Source organism: Eubalaena glacialis, chromosome 3 (genome assembly GCF_028564815.1).
Source record: "Eubalaena glacialis isolate mEubGla1 chromosome 3, mEubGla1.1.hap2.+ XY, whole genome shotgun sequence".
Classification (NCBI taxonomy): domain Eukaryota; kingdom Metazoa; phylum Chordata; class Mammalia; order Artiodactyla; family Balaenidae; genus Eubalaena; species Eubalaena glacialis.
The window spans coordinates 96,978,625-96,997,803 of NC_083718.1; positions in this window are offsets into that span (position 1 = coordinate 96,978,625).

The following is a 19,179-nucleotide window of genomic DNA, read 5'->3' on the forward strand; positions in this document are numbered from 1 at the left end:
CACAACAATCTAGTAGAGTGCAAATATAAGAAAGAGACCCTGGGCTTTGGATGTTGGGGTTTTTAAGCTTCTTAATTTTTAACGACCAAAGTCTTCCTAGTGACATTAGGGTATAGGATCTAATAGCAGTATGGTGTTGCAGAACCTTGGCTTTCAGCTCTACCCACTATGTCAGCGTTCATTGATTGGGATATCACTTGACCTTCCCCTGGTGTGATATAACCCTTGGGATTACAGCACTGTTACTTAGTGGAAACTTGGCTGAGGTCCTGATCTACCATATCAGCTCTTTGCCAGGATAGATTTCATTAAATTCTAGGCTACAGCTGGTTTTCAGAGGCAGCAGGCCAAATTGCTCTCCAGGAAACCAGCCTAGCATCAAGGCATCAGTTAAGTTAACCCTTACCTGTCAACTGTCTTCCAGGAGAAAATGATAAAGAACCATCATAACCAAAGTGTATCCTAGCTAAGTTATTGAACTTCAAGAATAAATAATTAACTCTTCAGGCAACAGAAGGAAATAGGTATTAAATAATTTAAAAGATATGAGTTGATAAAGGCTCAGTGTGTACCCATTGGCTTCAAACATCCCCATAACTATATTCAATGCCATAACACAATGGAGCAATGCGTACCTAAGGCTAAGTTTATCCAGAAGCAGCTCATGTGAGAGTAAATTACTTGGAAATGGACTCAGGGAGCAGGAGTAAAAGATGGAGGAGTGAAACAGGAAGAAGGAGGGCCAGTACAAAAGTATGTTATCAAGTTGGCTACTGCTGGGGCAGCTGGATGCTCAGTTCCTTGGGACTGTCTTAGAACTCCTATGGAATGTATGAGTTTTTAAAATTAATTAATTTTTTAAATAGTAGGTCCTTGTAGGTTATCTATTTTAAATATAGCAGTACACACATGTCAATCCCAAACTCCCAATCTATCCCTTTCCACCACCCTTCTCCCCTGGTAACCATAAGTTCTGGAATGTGTTTTTAGAGCATCCAAGGAAGAAAGGTGGAGACAACATGTTCCCCTGACCCCCAGGGATGACATTAACTCCTCTGAAGTCTAGGTTGTCCATGCTTCAATGGAAGCCTGTACCTGAGAAGCTCCAGGGTGGGAAGCAGGAAGTGCAACACACAGGTCTACAACACCATGAAGGTGACTGAAGCTTATGAAGAACTGGTTGCTGCCCCAGTGGCTGAAGTTGAATGGTAAAGCAGAGAGAATTTGAAACGGTGTTAAAAGTTTTATCTACATCAATAAAGTTTTGAGGAAAAGAAAGTATTAGCCTGTCATATTGTACTCTGCCAAGGAAGTTTTCAAGTATAAAGGAAATGTGCAGATGTTCTCAAATATGAATGAACTCAAGGACTCTAGCAGTCATGGCACTACTTGAAAAAACTATTCAACTGCAAATCCAGTCAACAACAATAACAAAAAGTAAATGAAAAAGCCATAGGCAAAGAACTAGCTCAATATGCAATGCCAGAGGAAAAAAAGAAGTAAAACTTACAATATTTTGAGGAAAAAAGGTGAGCCAAGACTTTAATATTCAACAAGCTATTGATTGAGTATAAAGGCAATAGTCAGGCTTTCTCATACATGCAAGGAAATGCAAGACAACAACTGTAAGCCCTCTTGGCAAACAAAAACAAAGAATTAAAGAATCCAGTACTAGAGAAGCTGTAGTATAAGTATGGGTGATGAACATCACATTAATTCAAATATGACTTTAGCTCTACTGTAAAAAGATGATATTGCTGGAACAAGAGTCCGCCAACACCAGCAGGGGCTTAGTGCTAAAGCATGGGGTTGGGAGAATGGATCCCGGAAGAGGAGCACTGTTGGCTGTGCAGATACAGCAGAGGGGACAAGAGTGAGGGGATGCATGGCCAGGAATGCCCCTAGAGGAAGCGTGGTCTGCCTGGAAAGCAAGACGTTATAGTTGAGAGGTACATGGCGGGGGGCAGGGCCTCCACCACTCCCACATGCCAGCTCCTGCCTCTGCAGGAACTGGGAGGGAATCCCACCAGAGTGAGCACACCACAGTCTGTTGCAAATGCCTGCTGGTCCCCACCACCGCAGGCAACTCGCACACAGCCCAATTGTGGCCATCATACCCTTTCCCAGCCTGAGTGAGTAAATGTGCCCCAAGCAGCTACTGATTTTGATCACTCTTGCCTGGGCAAGGAATAAACATCTGAGGGTGGCACGCATGCAGAGGTGGGGTCAAAGCCAAAGGTGAGTCCCAGGGGCAGTGCAACTAAGGAAGAGGAACAGAAATCTTTCCTGCTGCACAAGCCACAGACTAAATCCCTGTGATCAGCTTGGTAAATCCTGTGTCTGTGGAATACCTGAATAGACAACAAGTGTTCTCACATTTGAGACCATCTAGCCTTTGCAGCAGTGGACTTTGGGGACAAGTACCTGTGGGAGTCGGACCAGGTCAGAGTCTGAGCTGGCCCCACAGTGCCTGCAGCAGGTCCAGAGACCTACATAGAGCTGTTGGAAAGCCTCCTGGGGAAGCAGAGATTGGCTATGGCTCACTGTGGTAGCAAGGACACTGACAGAGAAGTCCCTAGGAAAATATTCTTATTACTATTATTCTTTTTTTGTTTGTTTCATTTTGTTCAGTTGTTAGTGTTGTTCCTTTTATCATTTTTTATCTTCTATCTTTTTTATTTTTATTTTTTCTATTTTTTTAATATATATTTTTTATTTTTCTATTTTTACTTTACATTTTTGTTTTGTGGTTTTTTTCTTGTTTTTGTTCTTTGTTTTTTATTCTATTTTTTCTTTATTTTTCGATTGTTTTTATGTGTATATTTTATGTTTTCTTCACTTTTGTTGTTTGTTTGCTTTCTGTTTTTATTTTTCATTTTTTGTTTTGGTTAGTTTAGTCCTTATTGACAGTTCTCAATTTTTAATTCTTTTGTTTTTTGTTCTCTTTTTTTTTCTTTTTTTGTCTATGTATGTGTTGTGTTGTTGTTGCTGCTGTTTGCTGTTGTTTTTGCTATTTGTTTTGGGTTTTGTTTGTCTGTTTCTTTACTTTTCTTTTCTTTCTTTTTTCTCTGGCTGCACTGCGTGGCTTGTGGGCTCTTGGTTCTCCAGCCAGTGGTCGGGCCTGGGTCTCTGGAATGGGAGCACCAAGTCCAGGACGCTGGACCACCAGAGAATTCCCAGGCCCAGAGAATATTAATTGGTGTGTGCACTCCTGGAGGTATCCAAATCAACACAAAGACCCAGCCCCACACAGATGCCTGTGGGCTCCAGTGTCGGACACCTCATGACAAACAACCAGCAAGCCAAGAACACAGTGCCGCTCATCATCAGACAGGCTGCCTAAAGTCATACTAAGCTCACAGACACCCCAAAACATACCACTTGATGCGACCCCATCCTTCAGAGGGAAAAGATTCAGCTCATCCTCCAGAGTGCAGGCACCAGTCCCTAGCACCAGGAAGCCTACACAAGCCCCTGGACTAAACTCACTCACCAGAGGGCAGATAACAGAAGCAAGAGGAACTACTACCCTGCAGCCTTCAGAAAGGAGATAATAAACACAGTAGGTTAGACAAAATGAGATGACAGAGAAATATGTTACAGATGAAGGAGCAAGTTAAAATCCCACAAGACCAAATAAATGAAGAGGAAATAGGCAATCTACCTGAAAAAGAATTCAGAGTAATGATAGTAAAGATGATCCAGGACCTCAGAAATAGAATGGAGGCACGGATCAAGAAGATACAAGAAATGTTTAACAAGGACCTAGAAGAACTAAAAAAACAAACAGAGATGAACTACACAATAACTGAAATGAAAAATACACTAGAAGGAATCAATAGCAGAATAACTGAGGCAGAAGAACAGATAAGTGACATGGAATATAGAATAATGGAAATAACTGCAGAGGAGCAAAATAAAGAAAAAAGAATGAAAAGAAACGAGGACAGTCTCAGATTCCTCTGGGACAACACTAAATGCACCAACATTCGAATTATAGGGGTCACAGAAGAAGAAGAGAAAGGGAAAGGGCCTGAGAAAATATTTGAAGAGGTTATAGTTGAAAACTTCCCTAACATGGGAAAGGAAATAATCAATCAAGTCCAGGAAGTGCAGAGAATCTCATACAGGATAAACCCAGGAGAAACACGCTGAGACACATATTAAACTAACAAAAATTGAATTCAAAGAAAAAATATTAAAAGCAACAAGCGAAAAAAATTATAACATACAAAGGAATCCCCATAAGGTTATCAGCTGATTTTTCAGTGGAAACTCTGCAGGTCAGAAGGGAGTGGCAGGGTGTACTTAAAGTGATGAAAGAGAAAAACCTACAACCAAGATTGCTCTAGCCAGCAAGGATCTCATTCAGACCTGATGGAGAAATCAAGAACTTTACACACAAGCAAAAGCTAAGAGAACTCAAAACCACCAAACCAGCTTTACAACAAATACTAAAGGACCTTCTCTAGGAGGGAAAAACAAGAGAAGACAAAGACCTACAAGAACAAACCACAAACAATTAAGAAAATGGTAATAGGAACATACATATTGATAACTACCTTAAATGTAAATGGAAGTGCTCCAACAAAAAGACACAGACTAGTTGAAAGGATAGAAAAACAAGACCTGTATATATGCTGTCTACAAGGGACCCACTTCAGACCTAGGACCACATACAGACTGAAAATGAGAGGATGAGAAAAGATATTCCATACAAATGGGACTCAAAAGAAAGCTGGAGTAGCAATACTCACATCAGACAAGGTACACTTTAAAACAGACTATTACAAGAGAAAAGGAAGGCCACTACATTATGATCAAGGGATCATTCCAAGAAGAAGATATAACAATTGTAAATATTTATGCACCCAACATAGGAGTACCTCAGTACATAAGGCAAATGTTAACAGCCAGAAAAGGGGACATCAACAGTAACACAATAATAGTGGGGGACATTAACATCCCACTTACACCAATTGACAGATCATCCAGACAGAAAATAAATAAGGAGACACAAGTTTTAAATGACACAATAGACCAAATAGACTTAATTGATATTTATAGGACATTCCACCCAAAAGTGGCAGAGTACAATATCTTCTCAAATGCTCATGGAACATTCTCCAGGATAGATCACATCTTGGGTCACAAATCAGGACTTGGTAAATTTAAGAAAATTGAAATCATATCAAACATCTTTCCAACAATAATGCTGTGAGATTAGAAATCAATTACAGGAAAAAACTGTAAAAAACACAAACACATGGAGGCTAAACAATATGCTACTAAGTAACCAAGAGATCACTGAAAAAATCAAAGAGGAAATCAAAAAATACCTAGAAACAGCAGAAGCAAGAAGAACTACAGTCCTGCAGTCTCTGGAACAAAAATCACATTAACAGAAAGATAGACAAGATAAAAAGGCAGAGGGCTATGTACCAGATGAAGGAACAAGATAAAACCCAAGAAAAACAACTAAATTAAGTGAAGACAGGCAACTTTCCAGAAAAGGAATTCACAATAATGATAGTGAAGATGATCCAGGACCTCGGAAAAAGAATGGAGGCAAAGATCGAGAAGATGCAAGAAATGTTTAAAAAAGATATAGAAGAATTAAAGAACAAACAAACAGAGATGAACAATACAATAACTGAAATGAAAAATACACTAGAAGGAATCAATAGCAGAATAACTGAGGCAGAAGAACAGATAAGTGACCTGGAAGACAGAATGGTGTAATTCACTGCTGCTGAACAGAATAAAGGAAAAAGAATGAGAAGAAATGAAGACAGCCTAAGAGACCTCTGGGACAACATTAAACACAACAACATTAGCATTATAGGGGTCCCAGAAGGAGAAGAGAGAGAGAAAGGACCAGAGGAAATATTTGAAGAGATTATAGTTGAAAACTTCCCTAACATGGGAAAGGAAATAGCCACCCAAGTCCAGGAAGTGCAGAGAGTCCCATACAGGATAAATCCAAGGAGAAACATGGCGAGACACATAGTAATCAAATTGGCAAAAATTAAAGACAAAGAAAAATTATTGAAAGCACCAAGGGAAAACCGACAAATAACATACAAGGGAACTCCCATAAGGTTAACAGCTGATTTCTCAGCAGAAACTCTACAAGCAGAAGAGAGTGGCATGATATACTTAAAGCGATGAAAGGGAAGAACCTACAACCAAGATTACTCTACCAGGCAAGGATCTCATTCAGATTCGATGGAGAAATCAAACTCTTTACAGACAAGCAAAAACTAAGAGAATTCAGCACCACCAAACCAACTCTACAACAAATGCTAAAGGAACATCTCTAAGTGGGAAACACAAGAGAAGAAAAGGACCTACGAAAGCAAACCCAAAACAATTAAGAAAATGGTCATAGGAACATACATTTTGATAATTACCTTAAACGTGAATGGATTAAATGCTCCAACCAAAAGACACAGGCTTACTGAATGGATACAAAAACAAGGCCCATATATATGCTGTCTACAAGAGACCCACTTCACACTTAGGGATACATGCAGACTGAAAGTGAGGGGATGGAAAATGGTATTCCATGCAAATGGAAATCAAAAGAAAGCTGAAGTAGCAATACTCATACTCATATCAGATAAAATAGACTTCAAAATAAAGAATGTTACAAGAGACAAGGAAGGACACTACACAATGATCAAGGGATCAATCCAAGAAGAAGATATAACAATTATAAATATATATGCACCCAACATGGGAACACCTCAATACATAAGGCAACTGCTAACAGCTGTAAAAGAGGAAATCAACAGTAACACAGTAATAGTGGGGGACGTTAACACCTCACTTACACCAATGGACACATCATCCAAAATGAAAATAAATAAGGAAACAGAAGCTTTAAATGACACAATAGACCAGATAGATTTAATTGATATTTATAGGACATTCCATGCAAAAACAGCAGATTACACTTTCTTCTCAAGTGCGCACAGAACATTCTCCAGGATAGATCACATCTTGGGTCACAAATCAAGCTTCAGTAAATTTAAGAAAATTGAAATCATATCAAGCATCTTTTCTGACCACAACGCTATGAGATTAGAAATGAATTACAGGGAAAAAGATGTAAAAAACACAAACACATGGAGGCTAAACAATATGTTACTAAATAACCAAGAGATCACTGAAGAAATCAAAGAGGAAATCAAAAAATACCTAGAGACAAAAGACAATGAAAACATGACAATCCAAAGCCTATGGGATGTAGCAAAAGCAGTTCTAAGAGGGAAGTTTATAGCTATAGAAGACTACCCCAAGAAACAAGAAAAATCTCAAATAAACAATCTAACCTTACACCTAAAGGAACTAGAGAAAGAAGAACAAACAAAACCCAAAGTTGGCAGAAGGAAAGAAATCATAAAGATCAGAGCAGAAATAAATGAAATAGAAACAAAGAAAACAATAGCAAAGATGAATAAAACTAAAAGCTGGTTCTTTGAGAAGATAAAGAAAATTGATAAACCATTAGCCAGACTCATCAAGAAAAAGAGGGAGGGGACTCAAATTAATAAAATTAGAAATGAAAAAGGAGAAGTTACAACAGACACCGCAGGAATACAAAGCATCCTAAGAGACTACTACAAGCAACTCTATGCCAATAAAATGGACAACCTAGAAGAAATGGACAAATTCTTAGAAAGGTATAACCTTCCACGACCAAACCAGGAAGAAACAGAAAATATGAACAGACCAATCACAAGTAATGAAATTGAAACTGTGATTAAAAGTCTTCCAACGAACAAAAGTCCAGGACCAGATGGCTTCACAGGTGAATTCTATCAAACATTTAGAAACGAGCTAACACCCATCCTTCTCAAGCTCTTCCAAAAAATTGCGGAGGAAGGAACACTCCCAAACTCATTCTACGAGGTCACCATCACCCTGATACCAAAACCAGACAAAGATACTACAAAAAAAGAAAACTACAGACCAATATCACTGATGAATATAGATGCAAAAATCCTCAACAAAATACTAGCAAACAGAATCCAACAGCACATTAAAAGGATCATACACCATGATCAAGTGGGATTTATCCCACGGATGCAAGGATTCTTCAATATATGCAAATCAATCCATGTGATACACCATAATAACAAATTGAAGAATAAAAACCATATGATCATCTCAATAGACGCAGAAAAAGCTTTTGTCAAAATTCAACACCCATTTATGATAAAAGCTCTCCAGAAAGTGGGCACAGAGGGAACCTACCTCAACATAATAAAGGCCATATATGACAAACCCACAGCAAACATCATTCTCAATGATGAAAAACTGAAAGCATTTCCTCTAAGATCAGTAACAAGACAAGGATGTCCACTCTTGCCACTATTATTCAACATAGTTTTGGAAGTCCTAGCCAGGGCAATCAGAGAAGAAAAAGAAATAAAAGGAATACAAATTGGAAAAGAAGAAGTAAAACTGTCACTGTTTGCAGAAAACTACTAGAGCTAACCAATGAATTTGGTAAAGTTGCAGGATACAAAATTAAGGCACAGAAATCTCTTGCATTCCTATACATTAATGATGAAAAATCTGAAAGAGAAATTATGGAAACACTCCCATTTACCATTGCAACAAAAAGAATAAAATATCTAGGAATAAACCTACCTAGGGAGACAAAAGACCTGTATGCAGAAAACTATAAGACATTGATGAAAGAAATTAAAGTTGATACCAACAGATGGAGAGATATACCATGTTCTTGGATTGGAAGAATCAATATTGTGAAAATGACTATACTACCCAAAGCAATCTACAGATTCAATGCAATCCCTATCAAATTACCAATGGCATTTTTTATAGAACTAGAACCAAAAATATTAAAATTTGTGTGGAGACACAAAAGACCCCGAATAGCCAAAGCAGTCTTGAGGGAAAAAAACGGAACTGGAGGAATCATACTCCCTGACTTCAGACTATACTATAAAGCTACAGTAATCAAGAAAATATGCTACTGGCACAGAAACAGAAATATAGATCAATGGAATAGGACAGAAAGCCCAGAGATGAACCCACACACCTATGGTCACTTAATCTATGACAAAGGAGGTAAAAAATATACAATGGAAAAAAAACAGCCTCTTCAATAAGTGGTGCTGGGAAAGCTGGACAGGTACATGTAAAAGAATGAAATTAGAACACTTCCTAAGACCATACACAGAAGTAAATGCAAAATGGATTAAAGACCTAAATGTAAGGCAAGACACTATAAAAGTCTTAGAGGAAAACATAGGCAGAACACTCTGACATAAATCTCCACAAGATCTTTTTTGACCCACCTCCTAGAGTAATGAAAATAAAAACAAAAATAAACAAATGGCACCTAACTAAACCTAAAAGCTTTTGCACTGCAAAGGAAACCATAAACAAGACAAAAAGACAGCCCTCAAAATGGGAGAAAATATTTGCAAATGAAGCAACTGACAAAAGATTAATGTCCAAAATATACAAGCAGCTCGTGCAGCTCAATATCAAAAAAAACCAAACAACCCAATCCAAAAATGGGCAAAAGACCTAAATAGACATTTCTCCAAAGAAGACATACAGATGGCCAACAAACACATGAGAAGATGCTCAACATCACTAATTATTAGAGAAATTTAAATCAAAACTACAGTGAGGTATCACCTCACACCAGTCCGAATGGCCATCATAAAAATGTCTACAAACAATAAATGCTGGAGAGGGTGTGGAGAAAAGGGAACCCTCTTGCACTGTTGGTGGGGATGTAAATTGATACAGCCACTATGGAAATCAGTATGGAGGTTCCTTATAAACTAAAAATAGAACTGCCATATGACCCAGCAGTGCCACTACTGGTCATATAACCAGAGAAAATCATAATCAAAAAGACACATGCACCCCAATGTTCATAACAGCACTGTTTACAATAGCCAGGTCATGGAAGCAACCTACATGTCCATCAACAGAGGAATGGATAAGAAGATGTGGTACATATATACAATGGAATATTACTCAGCCATAAAAATGAACAAAATTGGGTCATTTGTATAGATGTGGATGGACTTTGAGAGCATTATACAGAGTGAAGTAAGTCAGAAAGAATAAAACAAATATCGTATATTAATGCATATATGTGGAATCTATAAAAATGGTATAGATGATCCTATTTGCAAAGCAGAAATAGAGACACAGACGTAGAGAACAAATGTATGGATACCAGGGGGGAAGGGGAGATGGTGGGAGGAACTGGGAGATTGGGATTGACACATATGCACTATTGATGCTATGTAAAAAATAGATAACTAGGGCTTCCCTGGTGGCGCAGTGGTTGAGAATCTGCCTGCCAATGCAGGGGACACGGGTTCGAGCCTGGTTTGGGAAGATCCCACATGCCGCGGGGCAACTAGGCCCGTGAGCCACAACTACTGAGCCTGTGCGTCTGGAGCCTGTGCTCCGCAACAAGAGAGGCCGCGATAATGAGAGGCCCGCGCACCGCGATGAAGAGTGGCCCCCGCTTGCCGCAACTAGAGAAAGCCCTCGCACAGAAACGAAGACCCAACACAGCCAAAAATAAATAATAAATAAAAATAAATAAATTAAAAAAAAAAAAAAAAGCAAAAAGCTTTGGGCTTCCCTGGTGGTGCAGTGGTTGAGAATCTGCCTGCCAATACAGGGCACACGGGTTCGAGCCCTGGTCTGGGAAGATCCCACATGCCGCGGGGCAACTAGGCCTGTGAGCCACAACTACTGAGCCTGCGCATCTGGAGCTTGTGCTCCGCAGCAAGAGAGGCCGCGACAGTGAGATGCCCGCACACCGCGATGAAGAGTGGCCCCCGCTCGCCGCAACTAGAGAAAGCCCTCGCACAGAAACGAAGACCCAACACAGCCAAAAATAAATAAATAAGTAAAGAAGCTTTCATTTAAAAAAAAAAAAAAAGCAAAAAGCTTTAAAAAGAAAATTCACCACTAAAAAAATAAAATAGCTCTGATCTGCTGATGATATGTGTCTGAGAAAGTGAAAAAAGTGAAGTACAAAATAGTCTGGTTCTGACATTGTGCTGAAATAGGAAATTTTATTATATCAAGTAAAAATTTATACACTATGTTTGGTTGTACATTATATAAAATAAACAGGAAGGTAGCCTCATAAAAAAAATGTATGCTTCTGTACATATCAAAGATAAGAAACCGATCATAATGGATTGTTCTGGAAAATGGGACTACAGGACATGTGTGGACCATTGTAAAAATAGTCACGCTGCTTTTTAGCTCTTTGCATCAGGAGAGAGAGATAATTACCCTACCCTTTGAATCTGAGCTGGCCTTGTTATTTGCTTTGATAGAAAGCAGCAAGAGGGATGACATTGTGTGAGTTCATGGTCTAGTTTTGAAGAGGCTGTGCGGCTTTTGCTCTCACAGTCTTAGAATGCTGAGACTGCCATGTGAGCAGAGTGAGCCTGAGGGAGGACAAGAAGCATGTGGCCAGTCACCCTAATGGCCTTAGCTGAGAGCCAGGCAACCCCAGGAGCAGTGTCAGCCAGCTGACTGCCAGCTGACCATAGAGGCATGCTTCAGCCCAGCCAAGACCAGTAGAAGGAGTGCCCAGCTCATCCTAGCCCAAATTGCTGATCTACAGAATTGCAAACTAAATTTATTGTTGCTGTTTTTTTTTTAATTTAAATTTTTTTAATTGTGATAGAAAACACATGCTGTAATATTTATCTTCTTAACCATTTTTAAGGGTTCAGTTCAGTAGTGTTTACTATAATCACATTGTTGTGTAACAGCTCTCTAGAACTTTTTCATCATCCTAAGCTGAAACTCTATACCTACTGAACAACAACTCCCCATTTCCCAGTAAGCACCGTCTACTTTCTGTATCCATGCTTGTGACTACTCTAGATACCTCCTGTAAGTAGAATCATATAGTATTTGTCATTTTGTGATGGGTTTATTTCACTCAGCAAAGTTCATCCATGGCATAGCATGTAAAATTGTCACTACTATAAGCCACTGTATTTGGGGGAGGTTTATCATGCAGCAAAAGTTAATTGATATAAAAAGGGTAGTCTCAAAGGGTCTGATTCATTAAGTCTGGGGTGAAGACTTGAAATCTAGTGAAAATATTAGATATTAGATATTAACTGGAGGAAATAGCAAGAGAAAAGACTTTGGAGCCAAACCACAAGCCACACAAGAGCCTTAGGGACCAAGGTAAGTCCTGTGACACTTATCCTCTAGGCCAGTGTTCCCTAAACTGCCCTTCAGAGTTATGTCAATGAGTGCTGTGTTCATGATAAAAGTTCTTTGGTTGAAGATGTTGGGAAAATGCTGCATCTGAGAAGCATCTCTTGGAAAATCACAATTCTCGTGGTATTGAAAGCCCCAAGAAGTCCTCTATGCTTAACCTGGCATTTCCCAAATATGTTTAATTCATGAAATTTTTTCCCAAGTTTTCTACATTACTGTCCTACAGAACACACCAAGAAGGGGATACAGTAGACAGTGTTTCCCAAATTATTAAATATGGAATCTTTTTGTCATGCATACTTGATATTTATAGTTTATATATAGTTTTATATGGTATATAGTTTAAGTAACACTGCAGCTGTGTTAAGTAGAAATATATAACTCTAAAATTTTTAACAGCTATATTTAGAAAACGGTGAAGTTAATTTAATAATATTTTATTTAATCTAATTTATCTATAATAACATTTCATCATGTGACTACTCACTTATACAATTTATATAAAAGTTATTGAGATATTTTACTTTTTTTCCCCTTAGTGAGTCTTCAAAAGCTGGTGTGTATTTCACACTTAAACATACATTTCAGTTTGGATGAGCCATGTTTCAAGTGCTCAGTAGCCACCTGTGACTAGTGGCTACTGTTTTGGACAGCCCAGCTCTAGAGAGCCCAGCAGAGAACTCAGATTTGGCTCTTATGTTATAGGCTCCCCAGAGTTTTGCTTTGATTGACTGCATTTTGGACTTAGGCCCTCCCTTTCTTTTGAGGGATGCTATAGGGAGCATCCACCTATAAAATATGCCTTGTGTGTACTGGGAGGATGTTCATCCTCACATCATACAGTGTTCTCTTTATGAAAATCCTGCAGAGAAGTCTATTTCTGCTCTTAGAATCTAAACTAATTGGATTTGTCTTGTTGGTTTGTTCTGATCTTCTGGATATTATATATTGTGTAACTAATTCTTTTCCTATTTTTTACTGGCTACCAGAAATGTAGAATCAAATTTGTGGCCCACACATAGTATGAATATAGGATATATTTCCCAAATGTGTTTCATTTATTACCAGCTTGCAAAATGCTGGTGTTATTTAGAACATGTTTTGCGAAATGCTGCAGCAACCTGTCAGATCCAAATGATAACTCTGATAGTGATGTTTGAAAAAAAAAAAATGGTGATGGAGTGAGGAACTAGAGACAGCAGGACAAGAGTGGAGCAGGTGAGTGTCAATGAGTAGGAATAATGGGCAAGGTCTGGGCACCTGGTCCCACAGACTTGCCTGCCTCCCATCTGGGCTCTCAGAGCTTCCAGCCAGGAGGTTGTAAAGACCCAGGGCGTGGCCCACCTGCTCCTTGTTGCTGGGAATGGTGGCGACCGTGCCTGTCTAGACTGTGGTGGCCCAGGTCGGCTGGTGGGAAGGGAACTCCAGCAGCCAGCGCCAAGCGGCCTTAGGAGTCCAGGCGGCCTGCACTTGAGAGGGTCCTCACTTCCCTGATGATTTTCCTGGGGCAGAACCCAACATGGGATGCTCCTTCCAGCCAAGAATCCAGGCTTGGATTCTGGCCTTGACAGCTCAAGCCAACTCAGGACGCCCCTACAGAGGTTCTGAAAAAAAAAATATGTCAATCTTTAGCAATGGATCACACAGCCTGTGGGTGTGGATGGAGGGCGCAGGTAGCTGCGAGAATTGTGAAGTGCAGGAGGTGTAGATCACTGACACCTCCAACTCGCTGTCACTTGACCTTCAGTTGTCTCCTTCCAGGAACAGGGATGGGGATTTCCTCATTGGGCTCACTCCACCCTGTGGCGTCCCGTCCAGTCCAGCCGTGACAGCAAACCGGCTCTCTTCATCACCCTAAGAGATTTTGGCTCCTCTGCCCTTAACCTCTGCTCTGAGCTCGACAACCCTCGCGAGGGAGGGGGGAGGGGCGTGGAAGATGGGGGGAGGAGACGCGGGTAGAAGAGGGGACAGAGTGCCGAGGCGCCAGCAAGTGCGCTCGCCGGGGGAAGCGGCTTGGGGTCGCTCTGGCTGGGATCCAGTGCCCCGGCGGGAGGGAAAAGAGGGACAGTCGCTGTCGCGGCCCCGCACGCGGGGCGGATCATTCCGCGCAGGTGATGAGGATGCTGGTGGCTCCTGGCGAGATGGCTCAAGGACAGCCCCGCGGGTTGGGTCACCACCTGCCAGCATACTCCAACCACCCCGCTCCCCCTTCGAGGTCCCTGCCCCGCCAGGAGGGCGATCAGTCAGGGGCAGCATGACTCATTTTCCTGGGTGGGGTGTGCTGAAGTCAGAGGAGCGGGTCCTAAAACACTGGGTACTGCCCCCTGACCCGCTCCACTTCACTTTCCCCTCAGTTCTGAGTATGATCCAAAGACTGGAGCCCGGGCTGTAAATGAGGAGTGGCCTCCGCGTGTGGATGGGCCAAAGGGCAGCACGGAGTGTGGGTTAAGATCACGGACGCGGAAGCCACACTACCAGCTTTGAAATGCATTTTCCAGCCCTTTGACCTTAGGCAAGTCTCTCAGCCTCTCTGTGCAGGTGTCCTGTAAAGTGGGAATAATCACCATGACTACCACAGGGGGTCCTAATGAAAATCCAGTGAGTTGATGTTTATTAGAGTGCTGAGGACAGGGCTGTTCATAGCATGCTATATAAATGTTGGTTAAATAAATAAAGCAGCAGGAAGGAACTTGGAGCGAGGACTGGGGGAATACGGAGGGTGACTTCCTTCTTGGCAGAGCCAGAGCAATGAGATAAGGAGCCATGAGGGTGTGTGGACTCTCAGGATAAACAACAATCCAGACACATGTGCAAATTGTTAAAGTGCAAGCCACAGGGATCACAGGGAGATGGCGAAACCCTGGGCCAGAGATGCTGTAATGACTCTGAAATATGTCAAATACACAAGAAATTAAGTTCAAGTTTTCTCTTTGTAGTTAGTTTACAAAATGACTGGGTCAGCACTTTGTGCAAATCTGGGGTCTTCTTTTCTGCGGATGTATGAGGACATTCAGTATATAATGGAATATCTAATCAACAATTTTGAGTCCTTTCACATAATTTATCATCCAAACCCAGACACGTTTGAGTGAAAGGGACATTAGAAATATGTAATTTTTGAAATGTTTATTTTTGATTGATGTTATGTTATACCAAATAGTTCTGTTAAAATTTTTTTCAAAAATTTATTTTTCCAAAAAGTAAATATATATATGCACAGTAAATCAAAATTTTAAATTCTGAATAATTATTCTTGCTACATATTCACAAACTTCAATCAATTTCTTAGCCATATTTCCAGTAAGGTGTCACTGGCATTTTTCTGAAGAATAAAGTTTTTTCAATGTGGTTTTACTATTTTAAATTTTTTTTTATAATGTTGCCTGAAATCTTCAAAATTGCTTTTCATGGTTAATCATTTGAAAGATGCTGATACCTTTGGTGTTACTTTGCTAGGGCTGCCATAACAGAACAGAAATTTATTTCCTCACAGTTCTAGAGGCTGGAAATCTGAGATCAAGGTGTCTGCTGGGTTGGCTTCTTCTGAGGCCTCTCTCTTTGGCTTGTAGATGTCCATCATTTCCATGTGTCTTTACACAGTCTTCCCTCTGTTTGTCTGTGTGTGTGTGTGTGCGTGTGTCTGTATCCTAATCTTCTCTTCTTATAAGGACACCAATCATGCTGAATTAGGGGCTACCCTAATGACCTCATTTTACCTCAGTTACCTCCTTAAAGGCCCTGTCTCCAAATACAGTCACATTCTGACGTACTCAGGGTTAGCACTTCAACGTATGCATTTTAGAGGGACACAATTCAGTCCATAAAACTTCTGTTGATTTTTCTTTGTAGGCCAGACAATTTTTAATTGAGAGAAACTCTCTCTTACAGATGCTTAGAGGAAATTCTGCTAAATGGGGGATATTCTCAATTCTACTTTTTTCTATTAAAATGTTTAAATATTTTAACTCAAATATTTTCACAGATGTTATCTTTTTGCTTCCATCCAGAGAAGCTTTCTTCAACAAATATCTTCATTACTCCTTTGAATGTTTCCCCAAATTTAGATGCTGCAAGATTGTATGCCTCTTCAGTTTCTTTCTAATCTAACATAGCAATAAATATATCCAATTAAAAATTGTAGCTAAAAATAGTGGCTCAATCAAAATATTCTTCCTATAAATTGAAATATTTGAAAATGCAGTTTTAAAATTTCAAAACTGTATGTCATATACATTTGAGCACTTCTCATTTAATTTGTTCATTTCTCATTTAATTTGTTAGATGCCTCTTTCAGAGTCTTCCTATTTGCAAAATTCATTTTTTTAATAATATTAACTTATTAAAACTTCAAAAGTTAAAGTGCTTTAGAGCTTCTTCATTGAATACTTTGATAAAATATTTATAACCATTTTGGAATAAAATGCAATCAAAACGTAGAAGATATCTAAAATTTTTTTAAAAGTTCAATACCACTGTGGAACACTTTGAATTAAGACATAATTCTTCAATGGTCAAAACATTTCTAAAATCCCACAGACAATAAGCAGCAAAGAGAGGAAGCTTGTACTGACACATTGATGTATATTTTCTTGTACTCAGTGTCAGCATTGTCCAAAAATTATAGATCAGTTACTCTATGTATATAAAAATATTTGAAAATTTTACAACTTTTATTTTGAATGATAGAATGTCACATTTTTTTTAACACATTAATGAGTGATTTGTGGCCTACAACTAATTCCCAGGATATTTCTGCTCTGTAGGTTTTTTAATTTAGAAAGAATATTTTTTTACATAATGTTGTGTTCCACTGATATTTAAATTCATCACCACAAATATTATCACTGCAAAAATAATTTTCAATGTTGAAATTTTTAACTGAATTTACAACATTTACAATAATGTCAGATGTTTCACCTTTGACGAAATGAACCGCCAAAAACTTTACTTTGATTTCATGAACTGAGTGAAAAAAATTCAACTATTACTACAATTAACTTATGTGACTTTCTATTTAAAGCATCTGATGACAGCGATATAAATTTGGCATTACTTAAAAGCTTGTGAAGCAAACAGAACTTCACTTTTATAAATATGTGCGCGCGCACACACACACACACACACACACACACAGGTTAGAAAAAGAAATGAACTTGGCACATCTATTCTTATATCTGCCTAAATGAAATTTATGCTTCACCAAGTGACATAAAACACCTTTGGCAACTACCTTTGTTAAATCATCATCTTTAAGTAAAATTCTCTTAAAATAGTTAGTAATTTAGACATAGATGCTGATGCTTGTTCAGCAGATTTGTGACCTCTGGTTTTCATGCAATACCCAACAGCCCCATGGTAGATGGTGAATGTCAACTAACATCTTATGCAAGTTATACATTCAGCTCAACTTTCTTGGAAAATGGAAATTCAGTACTTAATTTTTCATTATATAGTCACTTTAATTGTATATAGCTTATTGCTGACAAAAGCATTTACTTGAGAAATAGAAAGGGTTGTCAGACAATAAAATAAGTGGTTGTAGATTTATGCCACACAATAAATGACAAACCCTGTAGCAAGAGCATTCAGACTACTCTTTATAAGTTCAATGGTCCGATTGCTTGGTTTCTCTTTCCCTGTTCATATTACACATAATTCTAACCTATATTTTCCCACATTTCCCACTGATCCCACCCTTGGTGGCCTGATGACTTTGTGATTCTCGCAGGCCGTGGTTCAGGCCATAGCACAGCGGGTGGCTCACCAAGGAGCAGCAGTGTCTATACCTCCCCCATCAGCCCTGCAGGCCAAGAGGAGATAGCTGTCCTTAGCCACGTCCATCCAAGCACACGTCCGTTTCTCAGTGAGCATCTGCAGGCAGTCGCAAGAGGCTATAAGTTAAGATTTGTCAGAAAAGAATCAGGAAAAGAGAGATGGGTTATTACCAGTGAGCGTTTAGATTTAACCATGTGTTAAAGTAAGAATGCTGTGTACAGACCATGGCAGAAATTGGAAGTAGTATAAAGTAGAGGTGTGTCAAATCCACTCCAGATAACTTTGATACAACTAGTAAAAAAAAAAACAAAAAAACCTTTTAATAAAATTCTTAAACCAGTAAAATTGCTAAATGAATGGGAAGCTGGGACGGTAGTTAACAACCAGGACTATCCCAGGCAAACTGAGATGGGTAGAAACCCTGCTCATATTCCAGCTGATGAGATGGGAGGGAAAGAAATTAACTTCTGCTTGTTGTTTGTATTGGTTTTGTCAAAATAGCATAATCTCCAGAACCAGTCCTTCCTGAGCTCCTAAACGAGCTGATTAGTGTGGAAGCAATTCCTTGTTTGGTGAGCTGCACGCTTCCTCAGCTTCTTCAGAGCGGGGGCCATGCTGTCCTGGAGATGGTAGGAGCAAGACCTCCCACCCCTGCTGTAAGGTGCCTTTTCTTTCCATTTTCTTGGTACCTTCTCTGAGGGAATTGAGGGTACATTCAGGTGTAGTGTGGCAATAAAGATGAAAATGAACTAATATTTTTTTAAGTTAGCTAATATTGCAATTGTGCCGATGGCTTTTGTTTCTAGCCTCACAGGTGTGGGAGTGGAGTGTGTGGACCATCCTACAGGTGGCCCTCATGCTCTGTCTTCAAACGAGTATGGCTTGCTTGGGTTGTTTAGCCCTGGAGCTGGGAGATGAGTTAACCTGGTAAAGGAAGAGTTCCTGAAGGAGGTGATGCAGTAAATTGTGTTCTGAGTCCAACCACTTTTCTAGGTCCTTCTGCAAGACACTTTGGAGGCATATTTGTGGGAAAGAACAAAATGAGAGATCAAATCTCCCTTCAACTCTCTTGACCCTAAAGCCTCCTATTTCCTCTCCCCTTCTGCCTCAGGAGGGGCCCAGAACACCAGAACTTCT